Source organism: Pinus tabuliformis, chromosome 7 (genome assembly GCF_031772625.1).
Source record: "Pinus tabuliformis cultivar Carrire ecotype Pingquan chromosome 7, CPIR1, whole genome shotgun sequence".
NCBI lineage: Eukaryota > Viridiplantae > Streptophyta > Pinopsida > Pinales > Pinaceae > Pinus > Pinus tabuliformis.
In genome coordinates, this window is record NC_142293.1 from 433908983 (window position 1) to 433919152 (window position 10170).

Below are 10170 nucleotides of genomic sequence, written 5' to 3' on the forward strand. Positions count from 1 at the left end.
GTAAACCAATGTTGCAAGGTAGTAGTTCTTGCCATTGAAAATAAACATTATTTCGCTTTAAAAAAAAAGAGTTGCTAGGATAATACATATAAATTATAATATGAAATATTTAAATATTTAAATTGATATTAATATAATATAATATAACATAGAGAAGATTAATACATATTTTTCATATTTTTAATTAATAAAAAATAATTATTTTATAAAAAGCTTTATAAAGCTTATATTTATATGACAGTTTAACAATTTATATTTTTTTTAAAAACAAAATCTTATAATTCAATTAAGCAGTAGTATTTGTTTAAATCATATTAAGTGCATATATAACTAGCATTCACATAGATCTGAATTACAAATTGTTTAGTATAATACTCAATTACATAATGTTGATTAATTTGGCAAGACGCTTGAAATGATGATAAAGCCTTACCCACACAAAGACTAATAATGTGAAAATTGTGAAAGATTTTTCTTGAGTTTCATTTGACCAAGTATTCAAACATTGACCATCTCATTGTACAAGCATTACTGCACTATTAAACATATTTTTAAGACCCCTTGAAGAAGATTTCCCATCATATGAGATGGAGCTTTATATCTTGACCCTATAACTAGGTACAGGGTAACCTTACGTGAAACTCTGCAATAATTATTGAGAAAAGAAGCGTATGGACAAAATAAGATGAGATAAATCACATATGCGTTTTGTTGTTTTTTCCTATTAATGGTCGCAATGTGACGACAAGACCCAACAACGACATCAGAGAGGGAACTTAATAATGTCCCTCTGATATTTCGAACACATGTACCAATTACTTTTATGGTATCAAAAGCGACAATAAAACATATTTGGGATTATCAAATAATATCAATAGTAAATATTATTACATAGAAATGTTAACAAATACAAAGGATTTCACACATTTTCATGAACCCTAAGGAATGAATGGATCTACACACATTATGTACGTAGAAAAGTATTAATTCTATCGTGGACTTTTTGATACAAATCTATGGTTGTGTAGAGTGGGTTGAGTATAATTTTTAAGATTCACAATACAAATAAGAATAAAATTGTCCTTGGTCTATATTATCCAATGAATCATAAAATTCAATGGTGGAACCATCGCACGTTAGTAGACAAATGTTTTATCTAATTTGATATCCATCAATGGCTTGGCTTGTACCTCTTTTACTTTATTCTTTGCTTATGTAAAATGTTTGATATAAAATTCATTTGGAATTTTTGTTCACAGTTAACATATCCATGTCATTTGAAATTTATTTTAAAATATAAGAAAATCATATTTTATTTTCAATTCATTATGACCAGGCAAGTCATTTTCAAAAGATAAGTTTACTACATGATGATCCACATGTATTAAGCACAATTTGTTATTTTATAAGCAAGTGGAAGATATATGTTTAGATACGGCAAACACTTTCATATGTTTGTACTATCAATATGATTGCATTATATAAATGTTAAGTGCAATAAAAATTATTGTAATAAATTAATCTTAAAGTATAAGGTGTTATACTTAAATTATAGTAAAAATAAATAAATAAAATTGCAATTGTTGTCAATTGCGATGTGGAGTCGATATTTTATGATAATGTAGAAGGTTAAGAAAGGCAACACTGAACTCTTTGTAAAAAAATATGAACACCAAGACAAATTTAGTATTTTAAAACAAGTGATCCTCATAGAAATAACTTGTACATAGTTCTTTCCAGTAGCCATTATATCTACAATCAGAGAGTGTCCTTTGCAGTTCCCAACCCCTATGGGTCTTGTTGATGAGAACTTATGCGACCTTGTTAGAATCTTGTTAAGAAATATCATTTTCTTCATTGTTATCACATTTTATTGTTGTTGAATCCAAGTAATGGAAGTCGAGAAACAACTGGAAGCGACCTATGTTACACCGGCTTCAATGTGCTTGTGGATTGTTTCTGGAGTGCATTTCGCTCTGCTAATTTGCCTCTAGATGTGCATAACTACTTTCAAGAAATCTTCACAACATTATAAAACCTCTAAAATCCCTAGATGAATTATTGATTATAACAAATTAGTGCATAAGAAAAACCCATGGAAAATTTTTTGAGATAAAAGGAAGAAGATCACTTGGAAAAATGCATGCATGAAAACTGCAAAGAAAATAAAGATGTTATTGTTGCCGAATCCAAGTAACCGGAGTGAGAAACAACTGGAAAAGACTTATGCTCCACCAACTTCATTGTGCTCTCTAGAGTGCATTCTACTCTGATCTACCTCCATAACCACTTTCAATAAATCTTCACAACACTATAAAAGCCTCTAAAATCCCTACATGAATTACTGATTATAATGAACTAATGCATAAGCAAAGCCTAGAACAAAAAAGCAAAGAGATCCAAAAAGAAGAAGATCATCGTCACAAATGCGTGCATGGAAACTCAAGAGAAAACATGATAAAGAAGCCTGGGTAGGGACTAATAACGACCTATGGTAAGATTGGGTTCAAAACTTAATTGTCAAGTTAATAGTATAACGTATTAACTTCTATCAATTTGTATAATTAAATCATAAGATCCCATGAAAATTAGTAATCACCGGGTGAGCGAGTTTCATGGTACACATGTCAGAACTTGTTCACACAACTTTTTGTTTGTTATGATTTCATATGTTATTTGTGGGTTATCATTTAAGGTATTTCTAATTTTTTCCTTGTCTAAAAGAAAAGTTTATATAAATGTCTTAATAAATTTAAATAGTAACTAAATTAAAATAAACAAAACTAAAATTCCTTTACTTAAATATAGTTGTAGTTGTAGTTTTATTTTGATTACAAGATGCCAACCATGATCCCCATGAAAATTGGTGAATTCTCAAGGTGGCCAAATTTCACAGATGACATGGGACACATGTCAAGAATACTGCTGAAATAAGGCATCCAAACTTTTCAACCAATCACATGTTAACAAATTATTATTTTTAATTAAAATAAAAATACTTTAATGATTTATAAAGTTAAACATTAGAAGTTGTCATGGTCAATGCTAAACTATTAGTGGTCAACGGGAAAATGTATTGTTATAGTCATGTATTGGCAGGGACTAATAAGATAAAGATGATAATATTATTACATCTATGAAAAAGGATAATGATATTATTTTATATAGATAGTTTACAATGTTACACTCTTTTTATTATTACATAAATTAATATTTAATTATTTTAAATAAAAAGTTTATATTCAAATTATTTAAAAAAATCAAATAAAAAATAGTGTTTATAACATATGTGTTGGAGTAATAGTTTTACAGCCTTCACAAGTATTTCTTATTGGTATAGATTAATAAAAAATGTAGTGAGTAATAAAATTCTAAATTGTGATCCAAAACTATGATATAGAGTAGGCACAAGGGTGTTATAATGTTCTAAAAATGCTAGCTTGTAGATCCTCCAAAAAAGACTAACTAAATACTGGCACTTATAAAACACAGTTTGCAGGCAAGCTTAAGTAACTAGGGTTAAACTTAGAACCCCATCCACTTTAAGGTTTCCTTTTGCTAGATGGACCCCCTCATTCGATAGTAGGTCTACCTTCTTGTTGTCCATGGACATGAACCAATGATTTGGAGTGAAAGATTCCTAGCATAGGATATATCCTTTTTACAATAGTTTGGAGTTTTTATGTTAAACCGAAAAGATTCATTGATGAGGTGGCACAAAAGAATGGGAGGTATGTGCCAATGATAATGAGATCTTGAATGTTTCTCTGTGAGACCTTGTAAAAGTGCATAGGCTTTTGCCTGGTTGTTTGTGTTGAGTCCTAGACCTCATAAGAAGGGGAATTTCCATTGATCCTCCAGTGATAGATCACCCCCTGCTCCTACCACCCTAAAATAATGTTCAATTTGAAAAATAATATATTTAGCAATCAATAAATAAAATACTTTGCTTTAATCAAATTCTTCATAAAATTTTAAAATGGTATTATATTGTTCAATTTTACATAATATATTTAGTAATCAATAAATAAAATACTTTGCTTTAATCCTAGATGGGGGTGGATGAGAATGGTACAGGGGATCTCGGGGAGGGTGTCTACCACCCCACAAAATCCCACGATGATATAAGAGGGGGTGGCATGGTACGCCTCCCCCATGTGCGGGATTGTGTAGTGTTAATATAATTTATTGTTAGTCTGAGCGTGAAAATCCTTTGGTGTGAAGTGAGAGTTATGTGTGTAACACCCTCCTCCCACATTTACCCAAGTTAACTAGTTTGCTAGGGTAAACATGTGATGAGAGGCTACTATGATGTGATTCAACTCCCCATGTACAGTTAAGGAAGTGGAACCGACAAAACCAAACCAAACTAATCTAACCTTCCACACATGCTACAAAACCTTCAGGAGCCAACCAACCCTTCCAGGTGACCAACCCTTGAGACAACTTGACATTTCACTGATCTGGACCCCCAACCGCTCCCATGACAATCCATGCATGTGACTGAGGCCTTCCAGTTGCTCCCACAATAAGGCATGCTAGCGACTGTGGACTTTTTCAGCTAGTTCTGAGCCAACGACCCCGGATTCTGTGCCACTTTTTCAGGGCCAGGACTCAGGCCACTACCCAGAACTTCATGAAACTTTCATAAATGATAAATAACAATGGAATAATCCTACTAATGCAACCATTGGTACAAGTAATTTATCTGGTCCCTACTAGCCATGACATGATTTTCATCAAACATGTCACAAATATGCAATTTATAGGTCATGAAAACATATCTGAGCATAGGGATCTCATACTTGTCTGAGATTCATAAAGAAGCATTGATGCCTTATCGCATTAGCAACATTATCATCTATTAGGTCGTATATTCATTGTACATTCATTTTCTAATCAAAGCATGATGAGAGCCATACATCAAGTCTATCATAAAGCATACTCATAACCAAGATATAACCAACAGAAATAACAAGGATATAACATCCATAAGAATCACATATGAACGAGTATATTTACACATGAAATACCAAGGAGAAGAAGCTATTATTAATGAATTCAAAATCCAACTAGGTATGGGACTTCCATGAACCACTCGACCATAGATTAGCTGAACCAAATCTTTCTTTCATCCATTCACCCCCGTGCCATATTTCAATCATGAATGTGGACTCACAAAAAAACCAACTAGGGCTTCCTGAGGCCAAACCATCTCAACCATCATCAATACAATCAAGCTTTACTGCAATCCCCATCAGATCATTAGGCCCTAAAAAAGCATGGATGCCTCCAGATCTCTCCACCTAAACCGTGAGGAATTTGTTTGTATCAACCTCTTGGATTTACCATGTATCCCGCCATTACTGGTCAAGGGATTCCTAGGCCTACATGGTCTCCATCCTCTGGGATTTACCGTGTATCCCTCCATTATTGATCAAGGGATTCCTAGGCACAATCAAGGGTATTCACTACTAAGCTTTACCGTGTATCTCGTCATTCACTGGTCGGGATTCCTAGGCTCAATCAAAGTGTTCACATCCAAGCTTTACCGTGTATCCCATCTCGTAATTCCTAGGCCTTTTGAATAATCTTGAGACCACCCCACTCAGCTTTGAATCCATCTGACAATCCAGCTCAACCAAATATAAGAGAACCCACCACACCATGGCTATTCAGAAATGGCAAGGCAAGGCTGAAGAACACTGTCACACTTTAAAAAACCCATGCCAATGACAACAACAGAACCAAATACACACATGCATGTACCATGCATGCCAAATATAGCAAATAAATCACACGTGCAAATCAATACCTACAAATAATCTCATTGTAGTTGCTTGATTCTACTCTTCCTTGCTTGATATTTTCTTTCCTTTTCCCTCTTGGTCCTTCCTTTCTTTCCTTAATGTAATGCTAGAGTGCTCCCAGAATTCTCTAAGTGTCCAAGAGTGAGAAAGAGAGAGAATAGAGAAAGCTCCAAAACTGAACTGACATAAAGGTACCAACTGATCCTCATAAGCCTTTTTATTAATGAGGCCTCTATTTTCTTCAATTTTCCATTATTTTCCTCCTCACATGAAACCTGTGACTTTTCACCTTCTTTTTCTCCTAATTTCCATTATTTTCATAAATAAAATGCCAAAAATGTCATTTTTCGTTTGCCATTGCCTTTGTTAATTTCCTTAATCATAATAAACCAAATGAACACCCACACTAGGATCTTTTTCCCAACATTCAGCTTGGAATACGTGTCCCATGACCTTGGTTATTTTGCCTTTATTAACTTTATTACATGGAATTTTGACCAGGGTTGTTACAGAACCCTCCCCCTTGGGGAAACATTGTCCTCCATGTTCCATGACACCTACAACCAACAAGACTGCTAAAATAAAAACATGTTGCCCATGGAGATTTATAACTTAGCTCGATGCAATATTTACAATGATCAACTTGCTGAGAATCAAACCAACATAACAACATGACAACCATAATGATATGGCACTCACATCGCTTATTAGAGCTTTATAACACAAGTTATGGTTGTATTTACATCCATTTACATATGTGCATACACCAAAACATATGCCAGAAACATTTGATCAACAAACGAATAGAGAAGGATACATAGCCCGCATCATATCCGCCATCTCCCATGTAGCTTCATCGGGCCCAAAGTGTTTCCATTGCACTTTAACTTGATCGATTGCTCGGTTCCAGAGCATGAGCATCTTTCTTTGCTATATACACTGAGGTTCTGGCTGGAATTCTCCATCTGTCTCCACCTACAATACAGACCAGTGAATCACATGATCAAAATCTTTAAGAAACATCTTAAGCAATGACACATGGAAAACATCATGGACTTTCACTGTTAGAGGCAGTGTAAGTCGATAGGATATTGGTCCAATCCTTTCAAGAATCTTGAAAGGTCCACAAACCGAGGTGCCAACTTGGCACATGATCCAATCGTTAAGGAGCTATTCTTCGGCTTGATGCATAAGTACAATTGTTCCCCAACTTGAAACTCCTTAAACAACTTGTTCTGATATGCATAACTCTTCTTCCTGCCCTATGTTGCTTTTAGATTCTTCTTGATTACCTGCATTTCATGTTCCATCTTTGCCAACATATCTGGTTCAATCAACACCTTGTTCATTGGATCACTCCAACTAATGGGAGTATTACAACTCCGCATATACAATGCCTCAAACGAACTTATCCTTAGTGACTCCTGATACCCATTGTTATAAGAAAACTCTAACAATGGAAGGTACTCCTCCGATCTCCCCTGCTGATACATCACATACATCCTTAACATGTCCTCCAATATCCCGTTGACACTCTCTACCTATCCATTTGTCTACGGATGATAAGTTGTGTTGAAGGCCAACTTTATCCCCAAACCTGCAAATAGCTCCTTCCAAAACTTGGAAGTGAACTTAGCATCCCTTTCTAACACAATCTTTGTTGGAACACCATGCAACCTCACTACATCTCTGATGAATACCTATGCCACATCACTAGCTGAATAAGTAGACTTCATTGGATTGAAGAACGCTACCTTTGTCAACTTGTCCACCACAACAATGATGGAATCATGTTGTCTAGATGTCCTTGGAAAACCTGTGATGAAATCCATGGAAATGACCTCCCATTTCCACTCTAGAATCAGAAGCATCTATAATAGTCCACCTGGATGCTTACATTCTACTTTCACCTGCTGACAGTCCATACATCTATCCACAAACTCTACCACTTCCTTCTTCAGATTTGGTCAATGGTAAAACTTCTTCACTACTGTCAATGTCTTCTGCTATCCTAAGTGACTTGAATACGGTTTGCATGAAACTCTCGCAAGATAGTATTCTTGAGCTCACTGTCATTTGACACATATATCTTGTCCCTAAATCTGATCAAACCATCTATTCTAAGATGATAGTCCACATCCTACTCACCTATACCTTGTTGTAACCTATGCATAAGCTCCATGTACCCACCATCGTGTTGTCCTACTTGTAAAATCTGATCCTCTAAATCTATCCCATATGAGCCCATAATTGTTATATGATTCATATGTATCCTCCTACTAAGAGCATCTACAACCCTGCTCTCTTTCCCCTTGGTGTACTTGATCTCAAAGTCGAACTCATTGATCGTGGCCAACCATCTAACTTGCTTGGAATTTACATTCAATTGGTCAAACAAGTATCTCAATCCACTGTTATCACTCATCAATACAAACTTCCTGCCAAGAAGATAATGTCTCTCCACATGTTCAGTGCATGCATGATCGTTTCCAACTCAAGATCATGTGTTACATAATTTTTCTTGTGCTCATTCAGTTTCTGTGACTCATAGCATACTACCTGTCCTTCCTGCATCAGAACTCCACCAAGTCCTCTCTTGCAAGAATTTATACACACCACAAACTCTTTGTCTAGATTTCCAATCTTTAACACTGGAGCATTTTTCAACAATTGTTTCAATTGCTCAAAACTTGTTACACATTCTTCTGTCCATTCAAATTTCTTACCTTGCCTCTGCAATGACGTAATAGGATATGTAATGTGAGAGAAACTTGTGATGAACCTCCTATAATATCCTGCTGACCCCATGAATGACCTTACCTCATCCACATTTCTAGGAGTTTCCCACTCCATGATAACCCTTATCTTTTCTGGATCCACTACTATGCCTTCCTTGGAAACAACATGTCCCAAGTAATGTACCTTTGTTTGAAAGAAATTTCATTTACTGAACTTAGCATACAACTGATGCTTTCTCAACAATCTCAAAACTATTGCTAAGTGCTTGACATGCTTTTCCTCATTTTTAGAATATACCAAGATGTCATCAAAGAACATAATAACGAACTTGTCCATATAAGGACACAATACACTATTCATTAAGCACATAAACATAGCTGGAGCATTAGTCAAATCAAATGGAAAAAAACAATCTCATAATGCCCATACCTGGTCCAAAAAGTTGTCTTGTAAATTTCCTCTTCCTTGATGCGTATTTGATGATATCTGGACCTCAGATCAATATTTGAGAACATTGTTTCACCCTTCAACTGTTTAGACAAGTCATAAATCCTTGACAATGGATACCTGTTCTTGATGGTCACCTTATTCAATTTCCTATAATTAATGCACAACCTGAGAGTATCATCCTTCTTCTTCACAAACAATATTGGTGCGCCCCAAGGCTATACACTTGACCTAATGTACCCCTTGTCAAGCATTTCCTTCAACTGCAACTTCATCTCCACTAACTGTGGTGTGCTCATCCTGTATGGTGCCTTTGATTCTGGTGTTGCCCCTAGTACCAACTCAATGGAAAATCCACTTCTCTGTGAGGTGGAAACTCTGATATCTCTACTAGAAACACATCCTAAAACTGCTACAATATCGAGTACCTGCTCAATACATCTGTATCCTCAACATCCTTACCTTTATCACTAGAAATATGCACTACAAAAAACACACACCCTTTTCTGCCATTGCGCTTTGCCTGCATAGTTTTCACCATCCTAACTGATGTTGCCTTCTTATTACCCTACAATACTCTTGTTCTCCATTGTCATCCAAACACTCAATATATTTGTCATAAAAATCCACTTTGGTCCTATGAAGATACAAACAGTCCATAACCAAAAGCATATTATATGACCCCAATGGAAATACATTCAAACATGTTGAGGTAGGCATACCATTCAACTTGAATGCACAAGCTCTTACCCAATGATAAACTCTCTTCTTTGTACCTGTAGCCAACCACACTAACTAGGATGCATGCACTTATTTATTCAAGCCACATTTATCCACCAGGTCAGGACTAACATAACTATAATTATATCCAAGATCAATCAAAATAGAAATAACTTGATCACAAAGCTTACCATCCATCTCGATAATAGTTGCCTAGTGATCTACCTGCTTGTTATCCAACATTGCATAAATATGAGGAATACTCTGCCCAACATGCCCAACAGTGCGCACCTCTTGTGCACTGTAGATATGACGCCTACCACCCTGATACTGCGAACAATCTCTCTTGAGATGCTCCTTTCCACATATCCAACACTGCAACGGTCCCATACCATCACCTCTATTTTTTAGCCCTCCAGGCTATGACCCATGTCCCTGTCTAACTACGTTGAAC